This window comes from Triticum urartu, unplaced genomic scaffold, assembly GCF_056163025.1.
Source record: "Triticum urartu cultivar PI428250 unplaced genomic scaffold, HENAU_Tu73 scaffold117, whole genome shotgun sequence".
NCBI lineage: Eukaryota > Viridiplantae > Streptophyta > Magnoliopsida > Poales > Poaceae > Triticum > Triticum urartu.
The window spans coordinates 1-20,652 of NW_028259634.1; the positions used below are offsets into that span (position 1 = coordinate 1).

General features: G+C 49.4%; 60 non-coding genes and 3 pseudogenes across 60 annotated transcripts; all 63 read left to right on the top strand.

Annotated features, from left to right (window-relative positions):
• Positions 1-57: 57 nt before the first annotated feature.
• Positions 58-176, top strand: LOC147954685 (5S ribosomal RNA). Its single transcript, XR_015613504.1, has one exon. It is a non-coding gene; the product is annotated as a 5S ribosomal RNA (ribosomal RNA).
• A 209-nt stretch (positions 177-385) lies between these two features.
• LOC147954686 (5S ribosomal RNA) lies at positions 386-504 on the top strand. Its single transcript, XR_015613613.1, has one exon. It is a non-coding gene; the product is annotated as a 5S ribosomal RNA (ribosomal RNA).
• Positions 505-713: 209 nt separating this feature from the next.
• On the top strand, positions 714-832 carry LOC147954687 (5S ribosomal RNA). The gene has a single exon (XR_015613624.1). It is a non-coding gene; the product is annotated as a 5S ribosomal RNA (ribosomal RNA).
• Positions 833-1,041: 209 nt separating this feature from the next.
• Positions 1,042-1,160, top strand: LOC147954688 (5S ribosomal RNA). Its single transcript, XR_015613635.1, has one exon. It is a non-coding gene; the product is annotated as a 5S ribosomal RNA (ribosomal RNA).
• A 209-nt stretch (positions 1,161-1,369) lies between these two features.
• Positions 1,370-1,488, top strand: LOC147954689 (5S ribosomal RNA). Its single transcript, XR_015613646.1, has one exon. It is a non-coding gene; the product is annotated as a 5S ribosomal RNA (ribosomal RNA).
• A 209-nt stretch (positions 1,489-1,697) lies between these two features.
• Positions 1,698-1,816, top strand: LOC147954690 (5S ribosomal RNA). Its single transcript, XR_015613510.1, has one exon. It is a non-coding gene; the product is annotated as a 5S ribosomal RNA (ribosomal RNA).
• A 209-nt stretch (positions 1,817-2,025) lies between these two features.
• LOC147954691 (5S ribosomal RNA) lies at positions 2,026-2,144 on the top strand. Its single transcript, XR_015613521.1, has one exon. It is a non-coding gene; the product is annotated as a 5S ribosomal RNA (ribosomal RNA).
• Positions 2,145-2,353: 209 nt separating this feature from the next.
• On the top strand, positions 2,354-2,472 carry LOC147954692 (5S ribosomal RNA). The gene has a single exon (XR_015613532.1). It is a non-coding gene; the product is annotated as a 5S ribosomal RNA (ribosomal RNA).
• Positions 2,473-2,681: 209 nt separating this feature from the next.
• On the top strand, positions 2,682-2,800 carry LOC147954693 (5S ribosomal RNA). The gene has a single exon (XR_015613543.1). It is a non-coding gene; the product is annotated as a 5S ribosomal RNA (ribosomal RNA).
• A 209-nt stretch (positions 2,801-3,009) lies between these two features.
• LOC147954694 (5S ribosomal RNA) lies at positions 3,010-3,128 on the top strand. The gene has a single exon (XR_015613554.1). It is a non-coding gene; the product is annotated as a 5S ribosomal RNA (ribosomal RNA).
• A 209-nt stretch (positions 3,129-3,337) lies between these two features.
• LOC147954695 (5S ribosomal RNA) lies at positions 3,338-3,456 on the top strand. Its single transcript, XR_015613565.1, has one exon. It is a non-coding gene; the product is annotated as a 5S ribosomal RNA (ribosomal RNA).
• Positions 3,457-3,665: 209 nt separating this feature from the next.
• Positions 3,666-3,784, top strand: LOC147954696 (5S ribosomal RNA). Its single transcript, XR_015613576.1, has one exon. It is a non-coding gene; the product is annotated as a 5S ribosomal RNA (ribosomal RNA).
• A 209-nt stretch (positions 3,785-3,993) lies between these two features.
• LOC147954697 (5S ribosomal RNA) lies at positions 3,994-4,112 on the top strand. The gene has a single exon (XR_015613587.1). It is a non-coding gene; the product is annotated as a 5S ribosomal RNA (ribosomal RNA).
• A 209-nt stretch (positions 4,113-4,321) lies between these two features.
• On the top strand, positions 4,322-4,440 carry LOC147954698 (5S ribosomal RNA). Its single transcript, XR_015613598.1, has one exon. It is a non-coding gene; the product is annotated as a 5S ribosomal RNA (ribosomal RNA).
• A 209-nt stretch (positions 4,441-4,649) lies between these two features.
• LOC147954699 (5S ribosomal RNA) lies at positions 4,650-4,768 on the top strand. Its single transcript, XR_015613609.1, has one exon. It is a non-coding gene; the product is annotated as a 5S ribosomal RNA (ribosomal RNA).
• A 209-nt stretch (positions 4,769-4,977) lies between these two features.
• Positions 4,978-5,096, top strand: LOC147954700 (5S ribosomal RNA). Its single transcript, XR_015613614.1, has one exon. It is a non-coding gene; the product is annotated as a 5S ribosomal RNA (ribosomal RNA).
• A 209-nt stretch (positions 5,097-5,305) lies between these two features.
• On the top strand, positions 5,306-5,424 carry LOC147954701 (5S ribosomal RNA). The gene has a single exon (XR_015613615.1). It is a non-coding gene; the product is annotated as a 5S ribosomal RNA (ribosomal RNA).
• Positions 5,425-5,633: 209 nt separating this feature from the next.
• Positions 5,634-5,752, top strand: LOC147954702 (5S ribosomal RNA). Its single transcript, XR_015613616.1, has one exon. It is a non-coding gene; the product is annotated as a 5S ribosomal RNA (ribosomal RNA).
• Positions 5,753-5,961: 209 nt separating this feature from the next.
• Positions 5,962-6,080, top strand: LOC147954703 (5S ribosomal RNA). Its single transcript, XR_015613617.1, has one exon. It is a non-coding gene; the product is annotated as a 5S ribosomal RNA (ribosomal RNA).
• Positions 6,081-6,289: 209 nt separating this feature from the next.
• LOC147954704 (5S ribosomal RNA) lies at positions 6,290-6,408 on the top strand. Its single transcript, XR_015613618.1, has one exon. It is a non-coding gene; the product is annotated as a 5S ribosomal RNA (ribosomal RNA).
• Positions 6,409-6,617: 209 nt separating this feature from the next.
• Positions 6,618-6,736, top strand: LOC147954705 (5S ribosomal RNA). The gene has a single exon (XR_015613619.1). It is a non-coding gene; the product is annotated as a 5S ribosomal RNA (ribosomal RNA).
• Positions 6,737-6,944: 208 nt separating this feature from the next.
• On the top strand, positions 6,945-7,063 carry LOC147954706 (5S ribosomal RNA). Its single transcript, XR_015613620.1, has one exon. It is a non-coding gene; the product is annotated as a 5S ribosomal RNA (ribosomal RNA).
• A 209-nt stretch (positions 7,064-7,272) lies between these two features.
• Positions 7,273-7,391, top strand: LOC147954707 (5S ribosomal RNA). Its single transcript, XR_015613621.1, has one exon. It is a non-coding gene; the product is annotated as a 5S ribosomal RNA (ribosomal RNA).
• A 209-nt stretch (positions 7,392-7,600) lies between these two features.
• On the top strand, positions 7,601-7,719 carry LOC147954708 (5S ribosomal RNA). Its single transcript, XR_015613622.1, has one exon. It is a non-coding gene; the product is annotated as a 5S ribosomal RNA (ribosomal RNA).
• Positions 7,720-7,928: 209 nt separating this feature from the next.
• Positions 7,929-8,047, top strand: LOC147954709 (5S ribosomal RNA). The gene has a single exon (XR_015613623.1). It is a non-coding gene; the product is annotated as a 5S ribosomal RNA (ribosomal RNA).
• A 209-nt stretch (positions 8,048-8,256) lies between these two features.
• Positions 8,257-8,376, top strand: LOC147954710 (5S ribosomal RNA). Its single transcript, XR_015613604.1, has one exon. It is a non-coding gene; the product is annotated as a 5S ribosomal RNA (ribosomal RNA).
• A 209-nt stretch (positions 8,377-8,585) lies between these two features.
• Positions 8,586-8,704, top strand: LOC147954711 (5S ribosomal RNA). The gene has a single exon (XR_015613625.1). It is a non-coding gene; the product is annotated as a 5S ribosomal RNA (ribosomal RNA).
• A 209-nt stretch (positions 8,705-8,913) lies between these two features.
• Positions 8,914-9,032, top strand: LOC147954712 (5S ribosomal RNA). Its single transcript, XR_015613626.1, has one exon. It is a non-coding gene; the product is annotated as a 5S ribosomal RNA (ribosomal RNA).
• A 209-nt stretch (positions 9,033-9,241) lies between these two features.
• On the top strand, positions 9,242-9,360 carry LOC147954713 (5S ribosomal RNA). Its single transcript, XR_015613627.1, has one exon. It is a non-coding gene; the product is annotated as a 5S ribosomal RNA (ribosomal RNA).
• A 209-nt stretch (positions 9,361-9,569) lies between these two features.
• LOC147954714 (5S ribosomal RNA) lies at positions 9,570-9,688 on the top strand. The gene has a single exon (XR_015613628.1). It is a non-coding gene; the product is annotated as a 5S ribosomal RNA (ribosomal RNA).
• Positions 9,689-9,897: 209 nt separating this feature from the next.
• Positions 9,898-10,016, top strand: LOC147954715 (5S ribosomal RNA). The gene has a single exon (XR_015613629.1). It is a non-coding gene; the product is annotated as a 5S ribosomal RNA (ribosomal RNA).
• A 209-nt stretch (positions 10,017-10,225) lies between these two features.
• On the top strand, positions 10,226-10,344 carry LOC147954716 (5S ribosomal RNA). The gene has a single exon (XR_015613630.1). It is a non-coding gene; the product is annotated as a 5S ribosomal RNA (ribosomal RNA).
• A 209-nt stretch (positions 10,345-10,553) lies between these two features.
• LOC147954717 (5S ribosomal RNA) lies at positions 10,554-10,672 on the top strand. The gene has a single exon (XR_015613631.1). It is a non-coding gene; the product is annotated as a 5S ribosomal RNA (ribosomal RNA).
• Positions 10,673-10,881: 209 nt separating this feature from the next.
• LOC147954718 (5S ribosomal RNA) lies at positions 10,882-11,000 on the top strand. Its single transcript, XR_015613632.1, has one exon. It is a non-coding gene; the product is annotated as a 5S ribosomal RNA (ribosomal RNA).
• A 209-nt stretch (positions 11,001-11,209) lies between these two features.
• On the top strand, positions 11,210-11,328 carry LOC147954719 (5S ribosomal RNA). Its single transcript, XR_015613633.1, has one exon. It is a non-coding gene; the product is annotated as a 5S ribosomal RNA (ribosomal RNA).
• Positions 11,329-11,537: 209 nt separating this feature from the next.
• On the top strand, positions 11,538-11,656 carry LOC147954720 (5S ribosomal RNA). Its single transcript, XR_015613634.1, has one exon. It is a non-coding gene; the product is annotated as a 5S ribosomal RNA (ribosomal RNA).
• A 209-nt stretch (positions 11,657-11,865) lies between these two features.
• Positions 11,866-11,984, top strand: LOC147954721 (5S ribosomal RNA). The gene has a single exon (XR_015613636.1). It is a non-coding gene; the product is annotated as a 5S ribosomal RNA (ribosomal RNA).
• Positions 11,985-12,193: 209 nt separating this feature from the next.
• On the top strand, positions 12,194-12,312 carry LOC147954722 (5S ribosomal RNA). Its single transcript, XR_015613637.1, has one exon. It is a non-coding gene; the product is annotated as a 5S ribosomal RNA (ribosomal RNA).
• A 209-nt stretch (positions 12,313-12,521) lies between these two features.
• On the top strand, positions 12,522-12,640 carry LOC147954723 (5S ribosomal RNA). The gene has a single exon (XR_015613638.1). It is a non-coding gene; the product is annotated as a 5S ribosomal RNA (ribosomal RNA).
• Positions 12,641-12,849: 209 nt separating this feature from the next.
• Positions 12,850-12,968, top strand: LOC147954724 (5S ribosomal RNA). The gene has a single exon (XR_015613639.1). It is a non-coding gene; the product is annotated as a 5S ribosomal RNA (ribosomal RNA).
• Positions 12,969-13,177: 209 nt separating this feature from the next.
• On the top strand, positions 13,178-13,296 carry LOC147954725 (5S ribosomal RNA). Its single transcript, XR_015613640.1, has one exon. It is a non-coding gene; the product is annotated as a 5S ribosomal RNA (ribosomal RNA).
• Positions 13,297-13,505: 209 nt separating this feature from the next.
• Positions 13,506-13,624, top strand: LOC147954726 (5S ribosomal RNA). The gene has a single exon (XR_015613641.1). It is a non-coding gene; the product is annotated as a 5S ribosomal RNA (ribosomal RNA).
• A 209-nt stretch (positions 13,625-13,833) lies between these two features.
• Positions 13,834-13,952, top strand: LOC147954727 (5S ribosomal RNA). Its single transcript, XR_015613642.1, has one exon. It is a non-coding gene; the product is annotated as a 5S ribosomal RNA (ribosomal RNA).
• Positions 13,953-14,161: 209 nt separating this feature from the next.
• Positions 14,162-14,280, top strand: LOC147954728 (5S ribosomal RNA). Its single transcript, XR_015613643.1, has one exon. It is a non-coding gene; the product is annotated as a 5S ribosomal RNA (ribosomal RNA).
• Positions 14,281-14,489: 209 nt separating this feature from the next.
• On the top strand, positions 14,490-14,608 carry LOC147954729 (5S ribosomal RNA). The gene has a single exon (XR_015613644.1). It is a non-coding gene; the product is annotated as a 5S ribosomal RNA (ribosomal RNA).
• A 206-nt stretch (positions 14,609-14,814) lies between these two features.
• Positions 14,815-14,934, top strand: LOC147954730 (5S ribosomal RNA; annotated as a pseudogene).
• Positions 14,935-15,145: 211 nt separating this feature from the next.
• On the top strand, positions 15,146-15,263 carry LOC147954731 (5S ribosomal RNA). The gene has a single exon (XR_015613607.1). It is a non-coding gene; the product is annotated as a 5S ribosomal RNA (ribosomal RNA).
• Positions 15,264-15,472: 209 nt separating this feature from the next.
• On the top strand, positions 15,473-15,591 carry LOC147954732 (5S ribosomal RNA; annotated as a pseudogene).
• A 212-nt stretch (positions 15,592-15,803) lies between these two features.
• LOC147954733 (5S ribosomal RNA) lies at positions 15,804-15,922 on the top strand (annotated as a pseudogene).
• Positions 15,923-16,133: 211 nt separating this feature from the next.
• On the top strand, positions 16,134-16,252 carry LOC147954734 (5S ribosomal RNA). Its single transcript, XR_015613645.1, has one exon. It is a non-coding gene; the product is annotated as a 5S ribosomal RNA (ribosomal RNA).
• Positions 16,253-16,461: 209 nt separating this feature from the next.
• Positions 16,462-16,581, top strand: LOC147954735 (5S ribosomal RNA). The gene has a single exon (XR_015613606.1). It is a non-coding gene; the product is annotated as a 5S ribosomal RNA (ribosomal RNA).
• Positions 16,582-16,790: 209 nt separating this feature from the next.
• Positions 16,791-16,909, top strand: LOC147954736 (5S ribosomal RNA). The gene has a single exon (XR_015613647.1). It is a non-coding gene; the product is annotated as a 5S ribosomal RNA (ribosomal RNA).
• A 208-nt stretch (positions 16,910-17,117) lies between these two features.
• Positions 17,118-17,236, top strand: LOC147954737 (5S ribosomal RNA). Its single transcript, XR_015613648.1, has one exon. It is a non-coding gene; the product is annotated as a 5S ribosomal RNA (ribosomal RNA).
• Positions 17,237-17,445: 209 nt separating this feature from the next.
• On the top strand, positions 17,446-17,564 carry LOC147954738 (5S ribosomal RNA). Its single transcript, XR_015613649.1, has one exon. It is a non-coding gene; the product is annotated as a 5S ribosomal RNA (ribosomal RNA).
• A 210-nt stretch (positions 17,565-17,774) lies between these two features.
• On the top strand, positions 17,775-17,893 carry LOC147954739 (5S ribosomal RNA). Its single transcript, XR_015613650.1, has one exon. It is a non-coding gene; the product is annotated as a 5S ribosomal RNA (ribosomal RNA).
• Positions 17,894-18,103: 210 nt separating this feature from the next.
• Positions 18,104-18,221, top strand: LOC147954740 (5S ribosomal RNA). Its single transcript, XR_015613610.1, has one exon. It is a non-coding gene; the product is annotated as a 5S ribosomal RNA (ribosomal RNA).
• A 209-nt stretch (positions 18,222-18,430) lies between these two features.
• LOC147954741 (5S ribosomal RNA) lies at positions 18,431-18,549 on the top strand. Its single transcript, XR_015613651.1, has one exon. It is a non-coding gene; the product is annotated as a 5S ribosomal RNA (ribosomal RNA).
• A 210-nt stretch (positions 18,550-18,759) lies between these two features.
• LOC147954742 (5S ribosomal RNA) lies at positions 18,760-18,880 on the top strand. Its single transcript, XR_015613612.1, has one exon. It is a non-coding gene; the product is annotated as a 5S ribosomal RNA (ribosomal RNA).
• Positions 18,881-19,091: 211 nt separating this feature from the next.
• Positions 19,092-19,210, top strand: LOC147954743 (5S ribosomal RNA). The gene has a single exon (XR_015613505.1). It is a non-coding gene; the product is annotated as a 5S ribosomal RNA (ribosomal RNA).
• A 208-nt stretch (positions 19,211-19,418) lies between these two features.
• Positions 19,419-19,536, top strand: LOC147954744 (5S ribosomal RNA). Its single transcript, XR_015613608.1, has one exon. It is a non-coding gene; the product is annotated as a 5S ribosomal RNA (ribosomal RNA).
• Positions 19,537-19,746: 210 nt separating this feature from the next.
• LOC147954745 (5S ribosomal RNA) lies at positions 19,747-19,865 on the top strand. Its single transcript, XR_015613506.1, has one exon. It is a non-coding gene; the product is annotated as a 5S ribosomal RNA (ribosomal RNA).
• Positions 19,866-20,073: 208 nt separating this feature from the next.
• LOC147954746 (5S ribosomal RNA) lies at positions 20,074-20,192 on the top strand. The gene has a single exon (XR_015613507.1). It is a non-coding gene; the product is annotated as a 5S ribosomal RNA (ribosomal RNA).
• A 212-nt stretch (positions 20,193-20,404) lies between these two features.
• LOC147954747 (5S ribosomal RNA) lies at positions 20,405-20,522 on the top strand. Its single transcript, XR_015613605.1, has one exon. It is a non-coding gene; the product is annotated as a 5S ribosomal RNA (ribosomal RNA).
• The last annotated feature ends 130 nt before the right edge of the window (positions 20,523-20,652 follow it).

Below are 20,652 nucleotides of genomic sequence, written 5' to 3' on the forward strand. Positions count from 1 at the left end.
CTTTGTAGTGGAGCTGGGAGGGGCAAGCATAAGGGACGAAGACGGGGGTAACATGTCGGATGCGATCATACCAGCACTAAAGCACCGGATCCCATCAGAACTCCGAAGTTAAGCGTGCTTGGGCGAGAGTAGTACTAGGATGGGTGACCTCCTGGGAAGTCCTCGTGTTGCATTCCCTTTTTAAAATTTTTTTGCGCGGCGTGCAAAAGAAAGCTCACGGCCGCGACATATATTTACCACGTTTTATTATTTTGCACGTTTGCGGTAAGTTTTAGCTCGTTGGTCATTATTCACGCGTGTAGCGGCGGGGAAAGCAAAGTACGATCGTCTTTGTAGTGGAGCTGGGAGGGGCAAGCATAAGGGACGAAGACGGGGGTAACATGTCGGATGCGATCATACCAGCACTAAAGCACCGGATCCCATCAGAACTCCGAAGTTAAGCGTGCTTGGGCGAGAGTAGTACTAGGATGGGTGACCTCCTGGGAAGTCCTCGTGTTGCATTCCCTTTTTAAAATTTTTTTGCGCGGCGTGCAAAAGAAAGCTCACGGCCGCGACATATATTTACCACGTTTTATTATTTTGCACGTTTGCGGTAAGTTTTAGCTCGTTGGTCATTATTCACGCGTGTAGCGGCGGGGAAAGCAAAGTACGATCGTCTTTGTAGTGGAGCTGGGAGGGGCAAGCATAAGGGACGAAGACGGGGGTAACATGTCGGATGCGATCATACCAGCACTAAAGCACCGGATCCCATCAGAACTCCGAAGTTAAGCGTGCTTGGGCGAGAGTAGTACTAGGATGGGTGACCTCCTGGGAAGTCCTCGTGTTGCATTCCCTTTTTAAAATTTTTTTGCGCGGCGTGCAAAAGAAAGCTCACGGCCGCGACATATATTTACCACGTTTTATTATTTTGCACGTTTGCGGTAAGTTTTAGCTCGTTGGTCATTATTCACGCGTGTAGCGGCGGGGAAAGCAAAGTACGATCGTCTTTGTAGTGGAGCTGGGAGGGGCAAGCATAAGGGACGAAGACGGGGGTAACATGTCGGATGCGATCATACCAGCACTAAAGCACCGGATCCCATCAGAACTCCGAAGTTAAGCGTGCTTGGGCGAGAGTAGTACTAGGATGGGTGACCTCCTGGGAAGTCCTCGTGTTGCATTCCCTTTTTAAAATTTTTTTGCGCGGCGTGCAAAAGAAAGCTCACGGCCGCGACATATATTTACCACGTTTTATTATTTTGCACGTTTGCGGTAAGTTTTAGCTCGTTGGTCATTATTCACGCGTGTAGCGGCGGGGAAAGCAAAGTACGATCGTCTTTGTAGTGGAGCTGGGAGGGGCAAGCATAAGGGACGAAGACGGGGGTAACATGTCGGATGCGATCATACCAGCACTAAAGCACCGGATCCCATCAGAACTCCGAAGTTAAGCGTGCTTGGGCGAGAGTAGTACTAGGATGGGTGACCTCCTGGGAAGTCCTCGTGTTGCATTCCCTTTTTAAAATTTTTTTGCGCGGCGTGCAAAAGAAAGCTCACGGCCGCGACATATATTTACCACGTTTTATTATTTTGCACGTTTGCGGTAAGTTTTAGCTCGTTGGTCATTATTCACGCGTGTAGCGGCGGGGAAAGCAAAGTACGATCGTCTTTGTAGTGGAGCTGGGAGGGGCAAGCATAAGGGACGAAGACGGGGGTAACATGTCGGATGCGATCATACCAGCACTAAAGCACCGGATCCCATCAGAACTCCGAAGTTAAGCGTGCTTGGGCGAGAGTAGTACTAGGATGGGTGACCTCCTGGGAAGTCCTCGTGTTGCATTCCCTTTTTAAAATTTTTTTGCGCGGCGTGCAAAAGAAAGCTCACGGCCGCGACATATATTTACCACGTTTTATTATTTTGCACGTTTGCGGTAAGTTTTAGCTCGTTGGTCATTATTCACGCGTGTAGCGGCGGGGAAAGCAAAGTACGATCGTCTTTGTAGTGGAGCTGGGAGGGGCAAGCATAAGGGACGAAGACGGGGGTAACATGTCGGATGCGATCATACCAGCACTAAAGCACCGGATCCCATCAGAACTCCGAAGTTAAGCGTGCTTGGGCGAGAGTAGTACTAGGATGGGTGACCTCCTGGGAAGTCCTCGTGTTGCATTCCCTTTTTAAAATTTTTTTGCGCGGCGTGCAAAAGAAAGCTCACGGCCGCGACATATATTTACCACGTTTTATTATTTTGCACGTTTGCGGTAAGTTTTAGCTCGTTGGTCATTATTCACGCGTGTAGCGGCGGGGAAAGCAAAGTACGATCGTCTTTGTAGTGGAGCTGGGAGGGGCAAGCATAAGGGACGAAGACGGGGGTAACATGTCGGATGCGATCATACCAGCACTAAAGCACCGGATCCCATCAGAACTCCGAAGTTAAGCGTGCTTGGGCGAGAGTAGTACTAGGATGGGTGACCTCCTGGGAAGTCCTCGTGTTGCATTCCCTTTTTAAAATTTTTTTGCGCGGCGTGCAAAAGAAAGCTCACGGCCGCGACATATATTTACCACGTTTTATTATTTTGCACGTTTGCGGTAAGTTTTAGCTCGTTGGTCATTATTCACGCGTGTAGCGGCGGGGAAAGCAAAGTACGATCGTCTTTGTAGTGGAGCTGGGAGGGGCAAGCATAAGGGACGAAGACGGGGGTAACATGTCGGATGCGATCATACCAGCACTAAAGCACCGGATCCCATCAGAACTCCGAAGTTAAGCGTGCTTGGGCGAGAGTAGTACTAGGATGGGTGACCTCCTGGGAAGTCCTCGTGTTGCATTCCCTTTTTAAAATTTTTTTGCGCGGCGTGCAAAAGAAAGCTCACGGCCGCGACATATATTTACCACGTTTTATTATTTTGCACGTTTGCGGTAAGTTTTAGCTCGTTGGTCATTATTCACGCGTGTAGCGGCGGGGAAAGCAAAGTACGATCGTCTTTGTAGTGGAGCTGGGAGGGGCAAGCATAAGGGACGAAGACGGGGGTAACATGTCGGATGCGATCATACCAGCACTAAAGCACCGGATCCCATCAGAACTCCGAAGTTAAGCGTGCTTGGGCGAGAGTAGTACTAGGATGGGTGACCTCCTGGGAAGTCCTCGTGTTGCATTCCCTTTTTAAAATTTTTTTGCGCGGCGTGCAAAAGAAAGCTCACGGCCGCGACATATATTTACCACGTTTTATTATTTTGCACGTTTGCGGTAAGTTTTAGCTCGTTGGTCATTATTCACGCGTGTAGCGGCGGGGAAAGCAAAGTACGATCGTCTTTGTAGTGGAGCTGGGAGGGGCAAGCATAAGGGACGAAGACGGGGGTAACATGTCGGATGCGATCATACCAGCACTAAAGCACCGGATCCCATCAGAACTCCGAAGTTAAGCGTGCTTGGGCGAGAGTAGTACTAGGATGGGTGACCTCCTGGGAAGTCCTCGTGTTGCATTCCCTTTTTAAAATTTTTTTGCGCGGCGTGCAAAAGAAAGCTCACGGCCGCGACATATATTTACCACGTTTTATTATTTTGCACGTTTGCGGTAAGTTTTAGCTCGTTGGTCATTATTCACGCGTGTAGCGGCGGGGAAAGCAAAGTACGATCGTCTTTGTAGTGGAGCTGGGAGGGGCAAGCATAAGGGACGAAGACGGGGGTAACATGTCGGATGCGATCATACCAGCACTAAAGCACCGGATCCCATCAGAACTCCGAAGTTAAGCGTGCTTGGGCGAGAGTAGTACTAGGATGGGTGACCTCCTGGGAAGTCCTCGTGTTGCATTCCCTTTTTAAAATTTTTTTGCGCGGCGTGCAAAAGAAAGCTCACGGCCGCGACATATATTTACCACGTTTTATTATTTTGCACGTTTGCGGTAAGTTTTAGCTCGTTGGTCATTATTCACGCGTGTAGCGGCGGGGAAAGCAAAGTACGATCGTCTTTGTAGTGGAGCTGGGAGGGGCAAGCATAAGGGACGAAGACGGGGGTAACATGTCGGATGCGATCATACCAGCACTAAAGCACCGGATCCCATCAGAACTCCGAAGTTAAGCGTGCTTGGGCGAGAGTAGTACTAGGATGGGTGACCTCCTGGGAAGTCCTCGTGTTGCATTCCCTTTTTAAAATTTTTTTGCGCGGCGTGCAAAAGAAAGCTCACGGCCGCGACATATATTTACCACGTTTTATTATTTTGCACGTTTGCGGTAAGTTTTAGCTCGTTGGTCATTATTCACGCGTGTAGCGGCGGGGAAAGCAAAGTACGATCGTCTTTGTAGTGGAGCTGGGAGGGGCAAGCATAAGGGACGAAGACGGGGGTAACATGTCGGATGCGATCATACCAGCACTAAAGCACCGGATCCCATCAGAACTCCGAAGTTAAGCGTGCTTGGGCGAGAGTAGTACTAGGATGGGTGACCTCCTGGGAAGTCCTCGTGTTGCATTCCCTTTTTAAAATTTTTTTGCGCGGCGTGCAAAAGAAAGCTCACGGCCGCGACATATATTTACCACGTTTTATTATTTTGCACGTTTGCGGTAAGTTTTAGCTCGTTGGTCATTATTCACGCGTGTAGCGGCGGGGAAAGCAAAGTACGATCGTCTTTGTAGTGGAGCTGGGAGGGGCAAGCATAAGGGACGAAGACGGGGGTAACATGTCGGATGCGATCATACCAGCACTAAAGCACCGGATCCCATCAGAACTCCGAAGTTAAGCGTGCTTGGGCGAGAGTAGTACTAGGATGGGTGACCTCCTGGGAAGTCCTCGTGTTGCATTCCCTTTTTAAAATTTTTTTGCGCGGCGTGCAAAAGAAAGCTCACGGCCGCGACATATATTTACCACGTTTTATTATTTTGCACGTTTGCGGTAAGTTTTAGCTCGTTGGTCATTATTCACGCGTGTAGCGGCGGGGAAAGCAAAGTACGATCGTCTTTGTAGTGGAGCTGGGAGGGGCAAGCATAAGGGACGAAGACGGGGGTAACATGTCGGATGCGATCATACCAGCACTAAAGCACCGGATCCCATCAGAACTCCGAAGTTAAGCGTGCTTGGGCGAGAGTAGTACTAGGATGGGTGACCTCCTGGGAAGTCCTCGTGTTGCATTCCCTTTTTAAAATTTTTTTGCGCGGCGTGCAAAAGAAAGCTCACGGCCGCGACATATATTTACCACGTTTTATTATTTTGCACGTTTGCGGTAAGTTTTAGCTCGTTGGTCATTATTCACGCGTGTAGCGGCGGGGAAAGCAAAGTACGATCGTCTTTGTAGTGGAGCTGGGAGGGGCAAGCATAAGGGACGAAGACGGGGGTAACATGTCGGATGCGATCATACCAGCACTAAAGCACCGGATCCCATCAGAACTCCGAAGTTAAGCGTGCTTGGGCGAGAGTAGTACTAGGATGGGTGACCTCCTGGGAAGTCCTCGTGTTGCATTCCCTTTTTAAAATTTTTTTGCGCGGCGTGCAAAAGAAAGCTCACGGCCGCGACATATATTTACCACGTTTTATTATTTTGCACGTTTGCGGTAAGTTTTAGCTCGTTGGTCATTATTCACGCGTGTAGCGGCGGGGAAAGCAAAGTACGATCGTCTTTGTAGTGGAGCTGGGAGGGGCAAGCATAAGGGACGAAGACGGGGGTAACATGTCGGATGCGATCATACCAGCACTAAAGCACCGGATCCCATCAGAACTCCGAAGTTAAGCGTGCTTGGGCGAGAGTAGTACTAGGATGGGTGACCTCCTGGGAAGTCCTCGTGTTGCATTCCCTTTTTAAAATTTTTTTGCGCGGCGTGCAAAAGAAAGCTCACGGCCGCGACATATATTTACCACGTTTTATTATTTTGCACGTTTGCGGTAAGTTTTAGCTCGTTGGTCATTATTCACGCGTGTAGCGGCGGGGAAAGCAAAGTACGATCGTCTTTGTAGTGGAGCTGGGAGGGGCAAGCATAAGGGACGAAGACGGGGGTAACATGTCGGATGCGATCATACCAGCACTAAAGCACCGGATCCCATCAGAACTCCGAAGTTAAGCGTGCTTGGGCGAGAGTAGTACTAGGATGGGTGACCTCCTGGGAAGTCCTCGTGTTGCATTCCCTTTTTAAAATTTTTTTGCGCGGCGTGCAAAAGAAAGCTCACGGCCGCGACATATATTTACCACGTTTTATTATTTTGCACGTTTGCGGTAAGTTTTAGCTCGTTGGTCATTATTCACGCGTGTAGCGGCGGGGAAAGCAAAGTACGATCGTCTTTGTAGTGGAGCTGGGAGGGGCAAGCATAAGGGACGAAGACGGGGGTAACATGTCGGATGCGATCATACCAGCACTAAAGCACCGGATCCCATCAGAACTCCGAAGTTAAGCGTGCTTGGGCGAGAGTAGTACTAGGATGGGTGACCTCCTGGGAAGTCCTCGTGTTGCATTCCCTTTTTAAAATTTTTTTGCGCGGCGTGCAAAAGAAAGCTCACGGCCGCGACATATATTTACCACGTTTTATTATTTTGCACGTTTGCGGTAAGTTTTAGCTCGTTGGTCATTATTCACGCGTGTAGCGGCGGGGAAAGCAAAGTACGATCGTCTTTGTAGTGGAGCTGGGAGGGGCAAGCATAAGGGACGAAGACGGGGGTAACATGTCGGATGCGATCATACCAGCACTAAAGCACCGGATCCCATCAGAACTCCGAAGTTAAGCGTGCTTGGGCGAGAGTAGTACTAGGATGGGTGACCTCCTGGGAAGTCCTCGTGTTGCATTCCCTTTTTAAAATTTTTTTGCGCGGCGTGCAAAAGAAAGCTCACGGCCGCGACATATATTTACCACGTTTTATTATTTTGCACGTTTGCGGTAAGTTTTAGCTCGTTGGTCATTATTCACGCGTGTACGGCGGGGAAAGCAAAGTACGATCGTCTTTGTAGTGGAGCTGGGAGGGGCAAGCATAAGGGACGAAGACGGGGGTAACATGTCGGATGCGATCATACCAGCACTAAAGCACCGGATCCCATCAGAACTCCGAAGTTAAGCGTGCTTGGGCGAGAGTAGTACTAGGATGGGTGACCTCCTGGGAAGTCCTCGTGTTGCATTCCCTTTTTAAAATTTTTTTGCGCGGCGTGCAAAAGAAAGCTCACGGCCGCGACATATATTTACCACGTTTTATTATTTTGCACGTTTGCGGTAAGTTTTAGCTCGTTGGTCATTATTCACGCGTGTAGCGGCGGGGAAAGCAAAGTACGATCGTCTTTGTAGTGGAGCTGGGAGGGGCAAGCATAAGGGACGAAGACGGGGGTAACATGTCGGATGCGATCATACCAGCACTAAAGCACCGGATCCCATCAGAACTCCGAAGTTAAGCGTGCTTGGGCGAGAGTAGTACTAGGATGGGTGACCTCCTGGGAAGTCCTCGTGTTGCATTCCCTTTTTAAAATTTTTTTGCGCGGCGTGCAAAAGAAAGCTCACGGCCGCGACATATATTTACCACGTTTTATTATTTTGCACGTTTGCGGTAAGTTTTAGCTCGTTGGTCATTATTCACGCGTGTAGCGGCGGGGAAAGCAAAGTACGATCGTCTTTGTAGTGGAGCTGGGAGGGGCAAGCATAAGGGACGAAGACGGGGGTAACATGTCGGATGCGATCATACCAGCACTAAAGCACCGGATCCCATCAGAACTCCGAAGTTAAGCGTGCTTGGGCGAGAGTAGTACTAGGATGGGTGACCTCCTGGGAAGTCCTCGTGTTGCATTCCCTTTTTAAAATTTTTTTGCGCGGCGTGCAAAAGAAAGCTCACGGCCGCGACATATATTTACCACGTTTTATTATTTTGCACGTTTGCGGTAAGTTTTAGCTCGTTGGTCATTATTCACGCGTGTAGCGGCGGGGAAAGCAAAGTACGATCGTCTTTGTAGTGGAGCTGGGAGGGGCAAGCATAAGGGACGAAGACGGGGGTAACATGTCGGATGCGATCATACCAGCACTAAAGCACCGGATCCCATCAGAACTCCGAAGTTAAGCGTGCTTGGGCGAGAGTAGTACTAGGATGGGTGACCTCCTGGGAAGTCCTCGTGTTGCATTCCCTTTTTAAAATTTTTTTGCGCGGCGTGCAAAAGAAAGCTCACGGCCGCGACATATATTTACCACGTTTTATTATTTTGCACGTTTGCGGTAAGTTTTAGCTCGTTGGTCATTATTCACGCGTGTAGCGGCGGGGAAAGCAAAGTACGATCGTCTTTGTAGTGGAGCTGGGAGGGGCAAGCATAAGGGACGAAGACGGGGGTAACATGTCGGATGCGATCATACCAGCACTAAAGCACCGGATCCCATCAGAACTCCGAAGTTAAGCGTGCTTGGGCGAGAGTAGTACTAGGATGGGTGACCTCCCTGGGAAGTCCTCGTGTTGCATTCCCTTTTTAAAATTTTTTTGCGCGGCGTGCAAAAGAAAGCTCACGGCCGCGACATATATTTACCACGTTTTATTATTTTGCACGTTTGCGGTAAGTTTTAGCTCGTTGGTCATTATTCACGCGTGTAGCGGCGGGGAAAGCAAAGTACGATCGTCTTTGTAGTGGAGCTGGGAGGGGCAAGCATAAGGGACGAAGACGGGGGTAACATGTCGGATGCGATCATACCAGCACTAAAGCACCGGATCCCATCAGAACTCCGAAGTTAAGCGTGCTTGGGCGAGAGTAGTACTAGGATGGGTGACCTCCTGGGAAGTCCTCGTGTTGCATTCCCTTTTTAAAATTTTTTTGCGCGGCGTGCAAAAGAAAGCTCACGGCCGCGACATATATTTACCACGTTTTATTATTTTGCACGTTTGCGGTAAGTTTTAGCTCGTTGGTCATTATTCACGCGTGTAGCGGCGGGGAAAGCAAAGTACGATCGTCTTTGTAGTGGAGCTGGGAGGGGCAAGCATAAGGGACGAAGACGGGGGTAACATGTCGGATGCGATCATACCAGCACTAAAGCACCGGATCCCATCAGAACTCCGAAGTTAAGCGTGCTTGGGCGAGAGTAGTACTAGGATGGGTGACCTCCTGGGAAGTCCTCGTGTTGCATTCCCTTTTTAAAATTTTTTTGCGCGGCGTGCAAAAGAAAGCTCACGGCCGCGACATATATTTACCACGTTTTATTATTTTGCACGTTTGCGGTAAGTTTTAGCTCGTTGGTCATTATTCACGCGTGTAGCGGCGGGGAAAGCAAAGTACGATCGTCTTTGTAGTGGAGCTGGGAGGGGCAAGCATAAGGGACGAAGACGGGGGTAACATGTCGGATGCGATCATACCAGCACTAAAGCACCGGATCCCATCAGAACTCCGAAGTTAAGCGTGCTTGGGCGAGAGTAGTACTAGGATGGGTGACCTCCTGGGAAGTCCTCGTGTTGCATTCCCTTTTTAAAATTTTTTTGCGCGGCGTGCAAAAGAAAGCTCACGGCCGCGACATATATTTACCACGTTTTATTATTTTGCACGTTTGCGGTAAGTTTTAGCTCGTTGGTCATTATTCACGCGTGTAGCGGCGGGGAAAGCAAAGTACGATCGTCTTTGTAGTGGAGCTGGGAGGGGCAAGCATAAGGGACGAAGACGGGGGTAACATGTCGGATGCGATCATACCAGCACTAAAGCACCGGATCCCATCAGAACTCCGAAGTTAAGCGTGCTTGGGCGAGAGTAGTACTAGGATGGGTGACCTCCTGGGAAGTCCTCGTGTTGCATTCCCTTTTTAAAATTTTTTTGCGCGGCGTGCAAAAGAAAGCTCACGGCCGCGACATATATTTACCACGTTTTATTATTTTGCACGTTTGCGGTAAGTTTTAGCTCGTTGGTCATTATTCACGCGTGTAGCGGCGGGGAAAGCAAAGTACGATCGTCTTTGTAGTGGAGCTGGGAGGGGCAAGCATAAGGGACGAAGACGGGGGTAACATGTCGGATGCGATCATACCAGCACTAAAGCACCGGATCCCATCAGAACTCCGAAGTTAAGCGTGCTTGGGCGAGAGTAGTACTAGGATGGGTGACCTCCTGGGAAGTCCTCGTGTTGCATTCCCTTTTTAAAATTTTTTTGCGCGGCGTGCAAAAGAAAGCTCACGGCCGCGACATATATTTACCACGTTTTATTATTTTGCACGTTTGCGGTAAGTTTTAGCTCGTTGGTCATTATTCACGCGTGTAGCGGCGGGGAAAGCAAAGTACGATCGTCTTTGTAGTGGAGCTGGGAGGGGCAAGCATAAGGGACGAAGACGGGGGTAACATGTCGGATGCGATCATACCAGCACTAAAGCACCGGATCCCATCAGAACTCCGAAGTTAAGCGTGCTTGGGCGAGAGTAGTACTAGGATGGGTGACCTCCTGGGAAGTCCTCGTGTTGCATTCCCTTTTTAAAATTTTTTTGCGCGGCGTGCAAAAGAAAGCTCACGGCCGCGACATATATTTACCACGTTTTATTATTTTGCACGTTTGCGGTAAGTTTTAGCTCGTTGGTCATTATTCACGCGTGTAGCGGCGGGGAAAGCAAAGTACGATCGTCTTTGTAGTGGAGCTGGGAGGGGCAAGCATAAGGGACGAAGACGGGGGTAACATGTCGGATGCGATCATACCAGCACTAAAGCACCGGATCCCATCAGAACTCCGAAGTTAAGCGTGCTTGGGCGAGAGTAGTACTAGGATGGGTGACCTCCTGGGAAGTCCTCGTGTTGCATTCCCTTTTTAAAATTTTTTTGCGCGGCGTGCAAAAGAAAGCTCACGGCCGCGACATATATTTACCACGTTTTATTATTTTGCACGTTTGCGGTAAGTTTTAGCTCGTTGGTCATTATTCACGCGTGTAGCGGCGGGGAAAGCAAAGTACGATCGTCTTTGTAGTGGAGCTGGGAGGGGCAAGCATAAGGGACGAAGACGGGGGTAACATGTCGGATGCGATCATACCAGCACTAAAGCACCGGATCCCATCAGAACTCCGAAGTTAAGCGTGCTTGGGCGAGAGTAGTACTAGGATGGGTGACCTCCTGGGAAGTCCTCGTGTTGCATTCCCTTTTTAAAATTTTTTTGCGCGGCGTGCAAAAGAAAGCTCACGGCCGCGACATATATTTACCACGTTTTATTATTTTGCACGTTTGCGGTAAGTTTTAGCTCGTTGGTCATTATTCACGCGTGTAGCGGCGGGGAAAGCAAAGTACGATCGTCTTTGTAGTGGAGCTGGGAGGGGCAAGCATAAGGGACGAAGACGGGGGTAACATGTCGGATGCGATCATACCAGCACTAAAGCACCGGATCCCATCAGAACTCCGAAGTTAAGCGTGCTTGGGCGAGAGTAGTACTAGGATGGGTGACCTCCTGGGAAGTCCTCGTGTTGCATTCCCTTTTTAAAATTTTTTTGCGCGGCGTGCAAAAGAAAGCTCACGGCCGCGACATATATTTACCACGTTTTATTATTTTGCACGTTTGCGGTAAGTTTTAGCTCGTTGGTCATTATTCACGCGTGTAGCGGCGGGGAAAGCAAAGTACGATCGTCTTTGTAGTGGAGCTGGGAGGGGCAAGCATAAGGGACGAAGACGGGGGTAACATGTCGGATGCGATCATACCAGCACTAAAGCACCGGATCCCATCAGAACTCCGAAGTTAAGCGTGCTTGGGCGAGAGTAGTACTAGGATGGGTGACCTCCTGGGAAGTCCTCGTGTTGCATTCCCTTTTTAAAATTTTTTTGCGCGGCGTGCAAAAGAAAGCTCACGGCCGCGACATATATTTACCACGTTTTATTATTTTGCACGTTTGCGGTAAGTTTTAGCTCGTTGGTCATTATTCACGCGTGTAGCGGCGGGGAAAGCAAAGTACGATCGTCTTTGTAGTGGAGCTGGGAGGGGCAAGCATAAGGGACGAAGACGGGGGTAACATGTCGGATGCGATCATACCAGCACTAAAGCACCGGATCCCATCAGAACTCCGAAGTTAAGCGTGCTTGGGCGAGAGTAGTACTAGGATGGGTGACCTCCTGGGAAGTCCTCGTGTTGCATTCCCTTTTTAAAATTTTTTTGCGCGGCGTGCAAAAGAAAGCTCACGGCCGCGACATATATTTACCACGTTTTATTATTTTGCACGTTTGCGGTAAGTTTTAGCTCGTTGGTCATTATTCACGCGTGTAGCGGCGGGGAAAGCAAAGTACGATCGTCTTTGTAGTGGAGCTGGGAGGGGCAAGCATAAGGGACGAAGACGGGGGTAACATGTCGGATGCGATCATACCAGCACTAAAGCACCGGATCCCATCAGAACTCCGAAGTTAAGCGTGCTTGGGCGAGAGTAGTACTAGGATGGGTGACCTCCTGGGAAGTCCTCGTGTTGCATTCCCTTTTTAAAATTTTTTTGCGCGGCGTGCAAAAGAAAGCTCACGGCCGCGACATATATTTACCACGTTTTATTATTTTGCACGTTTGCGGTAAGTTTTAGCTCGTTGGTCATTATTCACGCGTGTAGCGGCGGGGAAAGCAAAGTACGATCGTCTTTGTAGTGGAGCTGGGAGGGGCAAGCATAAGGGACGAAGACGGGGGTAACATGTCGGATGCGATCATACCAGCACTAAAGCACCGGATCCCATCAGAACTCCGAAGTTAAGCGTGCTTGGGCGAGAGTAGTACTAGGATGGGTGACCTCCTGGGAAGTCCTCGTGTTGCATTCCCTTTTTAAAATTTTTTTGCGCGGCGTGCAAAAGAAAGCTCACGGCCGCGACATATATTTACCACGTTTTATTATTTTGCACGTTTGCGGTAAGTTTTAGCTCGTTGGTCATTATTCACGCGTGTAGCGGCGGGGAAAGCAAAGTACGATCGTCTTTGTAGTGGAGCTGGGAGGGGCAAGCATAAGGGACGAAGACGGGGGTAACATGTCGGATGCGATCATACCAGCACTAAAGCACCGGATCCCATCAGAACTCCGAAGTTAAGCGTGCTTGGGCGAGAGTAGTACTAGGATGGGTGACCTCCTGGGAAGTCCTCGTGTTGCATTCCCTTTTTAAAATTTTTTTGCGCGGCGTGCAAAAGAAAGCTCACGGCCGCGACATATATTTACCACGTTTTATTATTTTGCACGTTTGCGGTAAGTTTTAGCTCGTTGGTCATTATTCACGCGTGTAGCGGCGGGGAAAGCAAAGTACGATCGTCTTTGTAGTGGAGCTGGGAGGGGCAAGCATAAGGGACGAAGACGGGGGTAACATGTCGGATGCGATCATACCAGCACTAAAGCACCGGATCCCATCAGAACTCCGAAGTTAAGCGTGCTTGGGCGAGAGTAGTACTAGGATGGGTGACCTCCTGGGAAGTCCTCGTGTTGCATTCCCTTTTTAAAATTTTTTTGCGCGGCGTGCAAAAGAAAGCTCACGGCCGCGACATATATTTACCACGTTTTATTATTTTGCACGTTTGCGGTAAGTTTTAGCTCGTTGGTCATTATTCACGCGTGTAGCGGCGGGGAAAGCAAAGTACGATCGTCTTTGTAGTGGAGCTGGGAGGGGCAAGCATAAGGGACGAAGACGGGGGTAACATGTCGGATGCGATCATACCAGCACTAAAGCACCGGATCCCATCAGAACTCCGAAGTTAAGCGTGCTTGGGCGAGAGTAGTACTAGGATGGGTGACCTCCTGGGAAGTCCTCGTGTTGCATTCCCTTTTTAAAATTTTTTTGCGCGGCGTGCAAAAGAAAGCTCACGGCCGCGACATATATTTACCACGTTTTATTATTTTGCACGTTTGCGGTAAGTTTTAGCTCGTTGGTCATTATTCACGCGTGTAGCGGCGGGGAAAGCAAAGTACGATCGTCTTTGTAGTGGAGCTGGGAGGGGCAAGCATAAGGGACGAAGACGGGGGTAACATGTCGGATGCGATCATACCAGCACTAAAGCACCGGATCCCATCAGAACTCCGAAGTTAAGCGTGCTTGGGCGAGAGTAGTACTAGGATGGGTGACCTCCTGGGAAGTCCTCGTGTTGCATTCCCTTTTTAAAATTTTTTTGCGCGGCGTGCAAAAGAAAGCTCACGGCCGCGACATATATTTACCACGTTTTATTATTTTGCACGTTTGCGGTAAGTTTTAGCTCGTTGGTCATTATTCACGCGTGTAGCGGCGGGGAAAGCAAAGTACGATCGTCTTTGTAGTGGAGCTGGGAGGGGCAAGCATAAGGGACGAAGACGGGGGTAACATGTCGGATGCGATCATACCAGCACTAAAGCACCGGATCCCATCAGAACTCCGAAGTTAAGCGTGCTTGGGCGAGAGTAGTACTAGGATGGGTGACCTCCTGGGAAGTCCTCGTGTTGCATTCCCTTTTTAAAATTTTTTTGCGCGGCGTGCAAAAGAAAGCTCACGGCCGCGACATATATTTACCACGTTTTATTATTTTGCACGTTTGCGGTAAGTTTTAGCTCGTTGGTCATTATTCACGCGTGTAGCGGCGGGGAAAGCAAAGTACGATCGTCTTTGTAGTGGAGCTGGGAGGGGCAAGCATAAGGGACGAAGACGGGGGTAACATGTCGGATGCGATCATACCAGCACTAAAGCACCGGATCCCATCAGAACTCCGAAGTTAAGCGTGCTTGGGCGAGAGTAGTACTAGGATGGGTGACCTCCTGGGAAGTCCTCGTGTTGCATTCCCTTTTTAAAATTTTTTTGCGCGGCGTGCAAAAGAAAGCTCACGGCCGCGACATATATTTACCACGTTTTATTATTTTGCACGTTTGCGGTAAGTTTTAGCTCGTTGGTCATTATTCACGCGTGTAGCGGCGGGGAAAGCAAAGTACGATCGTCTTTGTAGTGGAGCTGGGAGGGGCAAGCATAAGGGACGAAGGGGGTAACATGTCGGATGCCGATCATACCAGCACTAAAGCACCGGATCCCATCAGAACTCGAAGTTAAGCGTGCTTGGGCCGAGAGTAGTACTAGGATGGGTGACCTCCTGGGAAGTCCTCGTGTTGCATTCCCTTTTATAATGTTTTTTGCGCGGCGTGCAAAAGAAAGCTCACGGCCGCGACATGATTTTACCACGTTTTATTATTTGCACGTTGTTGCGGGTAAGTTTTAGCTCGTTGGTCATTATTCACGCGTGTAGCGCGGGGGAAAGCAAAGTACGATCGCCTTTGTAGTGGAGCTGGGAGGGCAAGCATAAGGGACGAAGACCGGGGGTAACATGTCGGATGCGATCATACCAGCACTAAAGCACCGGATCCATCAGAACTCCGAAGTTAAGCGTGCTTGGGCGAGAGTAGTACTAGGATGGGTGACCTCCTGGGAAGTCCTCGTGTTGCATTCCCTTTTTAAAATTTTTTTGCGCGGCGTGCAAAAGAAAGCTCACGGCCGCGACATATATTTACCACGTTTTATTATTTTGCACGTTTGCGGTAAGTTTTAGCTCGTTGGTCATTATTCACGCGTGTAGCGGCGGGGAAAGCAAAGTACGATCGTCTTTGTAGTGGAGCTGGGAGGGGCAAGCCTAAGGGACGAAGACGGGGGTAACATGTCGGATGCGATCATACCAGCACTAAAGCACCGGATCCATCAGAACTCCGAAGTTAAGCGGTGCTTGGGCGAGAGTAGTACTAGGATGGGTGACCTCCTGGGAAGTCCTCGTGTTGCATTCCCTTTTTTAAAATTTTTTTGCGCGGCGTGCAAAAGAAAGCTCACGGCCGCGACATATATGTACCACGTTTTATTATTTGGCACGTTTGCGGTAAGTTTTTTAGCTCGTTGGTCATTATTCACGCGTGTAGCGGCGGGGAAAGCAAAGTACGATCGTCTTTGTAGTGGAGCTGGGAGGGGCAAGCATAAGGGACGAAGACGGGGGTAACATGTCGGATGCGATCATACCAGCACTAAAGCACCGGATCCATCAGAACTCCGAAGTTAAGCGTGCTTGGGCGAGAGTAGTACTAGGATGGGGTGACCTCCTGGGAAGTCCTCGTGTTGCATTCCCTTTTTAAAATTTTTTTGCGCGGCGTGCAAAAGAAAGCTCACGGCCGCGACATATATTTACCACGTTTTATTATTTTGCACGTTTGCGGTAAGTTTTAGCTCGTTGGTCATTATTCCACGCGTGTAGGCGGCGGGGAAAGCAAAGTACGATCGTCTTTGTAGTGGAGCTGGGAGGGGCAAGCATAAGGGACGAAGACGGGGGTAACATGTCGGATGCGATCATACCAGCACTAAAGCACCGGATCCCATCAGAACTCCGAAGTTAAGCGTGCTTGGGCGAGAGTAGTACTAGGATGGGTGACCTCCTGGGAAGTCCTCGTGTTGCATTCCTTTTTAAAATTTTTTTGCGCGGCGTGCAAAAGAAAGCTCACGGCCGCGACATATATTTACCACGTTTTATTATTTTGCACGTTTGCGGTAAGTTTTAGCTCGTTGGTCATTATTCACGCGTGTAGCGGCGGGGGAAAGCAAAGTACGATCGTCTTTGTAGTGGAGCTGGGAGGGGCAAGCATAAGGGACGAAGACGGGGGTAACATGTCGGATGCGATCATACCAGCACTAAAGCACCGGGATCCCATCAGAACTCCGAAGTTAAGCGTGCTTGGGCGAGAGTAGTACTAGGATGGGTGACCTCCTGGGAAGTCCTCGTGTTGCATTCCCTTTTTAAAATTTTTTTGCGCGGCGTGCAAAAGAAAGCGCACGGCCGCGACATATATTTACCACGTTTTATTATTTTGCACGTTTGCGGTAAGTTTTAGCTCGTTGGTCATTATTCACGCGTGTAGCGGCGGGGAAAGCAAAGTACGATCGTCTTTGTAGTGGAGCTGGGAGGGGCAAGCATAAGGGACGAAGACGGGGGTAACATGTCGGATGCGATCATACCAGCACTAAAGCACCGGATCCCATCAGAACTCCGAAGTTAAGCGTGCTTGGGCGAGAGTAGTACTAGGATGGGTGACCTCCTGGGAAGTCCTCGTGTTGCATTCCCTTTTTAAAATTTTTTGCGCGGCGTGCAAAAGAAAGCTCACGGCCGCGACATATATTTACCACGTTTTATTATTTTGCACGTTTGCGGTAAGTTTTAGCTCGTTGGTCATTATTCACGCGTGTAGCGGCGGGGAAAGCAAAGTACGATCGTCTTTGTAGTGGAGCTGGGAGGGGCAAGCATAAGGGACGAAGACGGGGGTAACATGTCGGATGCGATCATACCAGCACTAAAGCACCGGATCCCATCAGAACTCCGAAGTTAAGCGTGCTTGGGCGAGAGTAGTACTAGGATGGGTGACCTCCTGGGAAGTCCTCGTGTTGCATTCCCTTTTTAAAATTTTTTTGCGCGGCGTGCAAAAGAAAGCTCACGGCCGCGACATATATTTACCACGTTTTATTATTTTGCACGTTTGCGGTAAGTTTTAGCTCGTTGGTCATTATTCACGCGTGTAGCGGCGGGGAAAGCAAAGTACGATCGTCTTTGTAGTGGAGCTGGGAGGGGCAAGCATAAGGGACGAAGACGGGGGTAACATGTCGGATGCGATCATACCAGCACTAAAGCACCGGATCCCATCAGAACTCCGAAGTTAAGCGTGCTTGGGCGAGAGTAGTACTAGGATGGGTGACCTCCTGGGAAGTCCTCGTGTTGCATTCCCTTTTTAAAATTTTTTTGCGCGGCGTGCAAAAGAAAGCTCACGGCCGCGACATATATTTACCACGTTTTATTATTTTGCACGTTTGCGGTAAGTTTTAGCTCGTTGGTCATTATTCACGCGGTGTAGCGGCGGGGAAAGCAAAGTACGATCGTCTTTGTAGTGGAGCTGGGAGGGGCAAGCATAAGGGACGAAGACGGGGGTAACATGTCGGATGCGATCATACCAGCACTAAAGCACCGGATCCCATCAGAACTCCGAAGTTAAGCGTGCTTGGGCGAGAGTAGTACTAGGATGGGTGACCTCCTGGGAAGTCCTCGTGTTGCATTCCCTTTTTAAAATTTTTTTGCGCGGCGTGCAAAAGAAAGCTCACGGCCGCGACATATATTTACCACGTTTTATTATTTTGCACGTTTGCGGTAAGTTTTAGCTCGTTGGTCATTATTCACGCGTGTAGCGGCGGGGAAAGCAAAGTACGATCGTCTTTGTAGTGGGAGCTGGGAGGGGCAAGCATAAGGGACGAAGACGGGGGTAACATGTCGGATGCGATCATACCAGCACTAAAGCACCGGATCCCATCAGAACTCCGAAGTTAAGCGTGCTTGGGCGAGAGTAGTACTAGGATGGGTGACCTCCTGGGAAGTCCTCGTGTGCATTCCCTTTTTAAAATTTTTTTGCGCGGCGTGCAAAAGAAAGCTCACGGCCGCGACATATATTTACCACGTTTTATTATTTTGCACGTTTGCGGTAAGTTTTAGCTCGTTGGTCATTATTCACGCGTGTAGCGGCGGGGAAAGCAAAGTACGATCGTCTTTGTAGTGGAGCTGGGAGGGGCAAGCATAAGGGACGAAGACGGGGGTAACATGTCGGATGCGATCATACCAGCACTAAAGCACCGGATCCCATCAGAACTCCGAAGTTAAGCGTGCTTGGGCGAGAGTAGTACTAGGATGGGTGACCTCCTGGGAAGTCCTCGTGTTGCATTCCCTTTTTAAAATTTTTTTGCGCGGCGTGGCAAAAGAAAGCTCACGGCCGCGACATATATTTACCACGTTTTATTATTTTGCACGTTGCGGTAAGTTTTAGCTCGTTGGTCATTATTCACGCGTTGTAGCGGCGGGGAAAGCAAAGTACGATCGTCTTTGTAGTGGAGCTGGGAGGGGCAAGCATAAGGGACGAAGACGGGGGTAACATGTCGGATGCGATCATACCAGCACTAAAGCACCGGATCCCATCAGAACTCCGAAGGTTAAGCGGTGCTTGGGCGAGAGTAGTACTAGGATGGGTGACCTCCTGGGAAGTCCTCGTGTTGCATTCCCTTTTTAAAATTTTTTTGCGCGGCGTGCAAAAGAAAGCTCACGGCCGCGACATATATTTACCACGTTTTATTATTTTGCACGTTTGCGGTAAGTTTTAGCTCGTTGGTCATTATTCACGCGTGTAGCGGCGGGGGAAAGCAAAGTACGATCGTCTTTGTAGTGGAGCTGGGAGGGGCAAGCATAAGGGACGAAGACGGGTGGTAACATGTCGGATGCGATCATACCAGCACTAAAGCACCGGATCCCATCAGAACTCCGAAGTTAAGCGTGCTTGGGCGAGAGTAGTACTAGGATGGGTGACCTCCTGGGAAGTCCTCGTGTTGCATTCCCTTTTTAAAATTTTTTTGCGCGGCGTGCAAAAGAAAGCTCACGCCGCGACATATATTTACCACGTTTTATTATTTTGCACGTTTGCGGTAAGTTTTAGCTCGTTGGTCATTATTCACGCGTGTAGCGGCGGGGAAAGCAAAGTACGATCGTCTTTGTAGTGGAGCTGGGAGGGGCAAGCATAAGGGACGAAGACGGGGGTAACATGTCGGATGCGATCATACCAGCACTAAAGCACCGGATCCATCAGAACTCCGAAGTTAAGCGTGCTTGGGCGAGAGTAGTACTAGGATGGGTGACCTCCTGGGAAGTCCTCGTGTTGCATTCCCTTTTTAAAATTTTTTTGCGCGGCGTGCAAAAGAAAGCTCACGGCCGCGACATATATTTACCACGTTTTATTATTTTGCACGTTTGCGGTAAGTTTTAGCTCGTTGGTCATTATTCACGCGTGTAGCGGCGGGGAAAGCAAAGTACGATCGTCTTTGTAGTGGAGCTGGGAGGGGCAAGCATAAGGGACGAAGACGGGGGGTAACATGTCGGATGCGATCATACCAGCACTAAAGCACCGGATCCCATCAGAACTCCGAAGTTAAGCGTGCTTGGGCGAGAGTAGTACTAGGATGGGTGACCTCCTGGGAAGTCCTCGTGTTGCATTCCCTTTTTAAAATTTTTTTGCGCGGCGTGCAAAAGAAAGCTCACGGCCGCGACATATATTTACCACGTTTTATTATTTTGCACGTTTGCGGTAAGTTTTAGCTCGTTGGTCATATTCACGCGTGTAGCGGCGGGGAAAGCAAAGTACGATCGTCTTTGTAGTGGAGCTGGGAGGGGCAAGCATAAGGGACGAAGACGGGGGTAACATGTCGGATGCGATCATACCAGCACTAAAGCACCGGATCCCATCAGAACTCCGAAGTTAAGCGTGCTTGGGCGAGAGTAGTACTAGGATGGGTGACCTCCTGGGAAGTCCTCGTGTTGCATTCCCTTTTTAAAATTTTTTTGCGCGGCGTGCAAAAGAAAGCTCACGGCCGCGACATATATTTACCACGTTTTATTATTTTGCACGTTTGCGGTAAGTTTTAGCTCGTTGGTCATTATTCACGCGTGTGTAGCGGCGGGGGAAAGCAAAGTACGATCGTCTTTGTAGTGGAGCTGGGAGGGGCAAGCATAAGGGACGAAGACGGGGGTAACATGTCGGATGCGATCATACCAGCACTAAGCACCGGATCCCATCAGAACTCCGAAGTTAAGCGTGCTTGGGCGAGAGTAGTACTAGGATGGGTGACCTCCTGGGAAGTCCTCGTGTTGCATTCCCTTTTTAAAATTTTTTTGCGCGGCGTGCAAAAGAAAGCTCACGGCCGCGACATATATTTACCACGTTTTATTATTTTGCACGTTTGCGGTAAGTTTTAGCTCGTTGGTCATTATTCACGCGTGTAGCGGC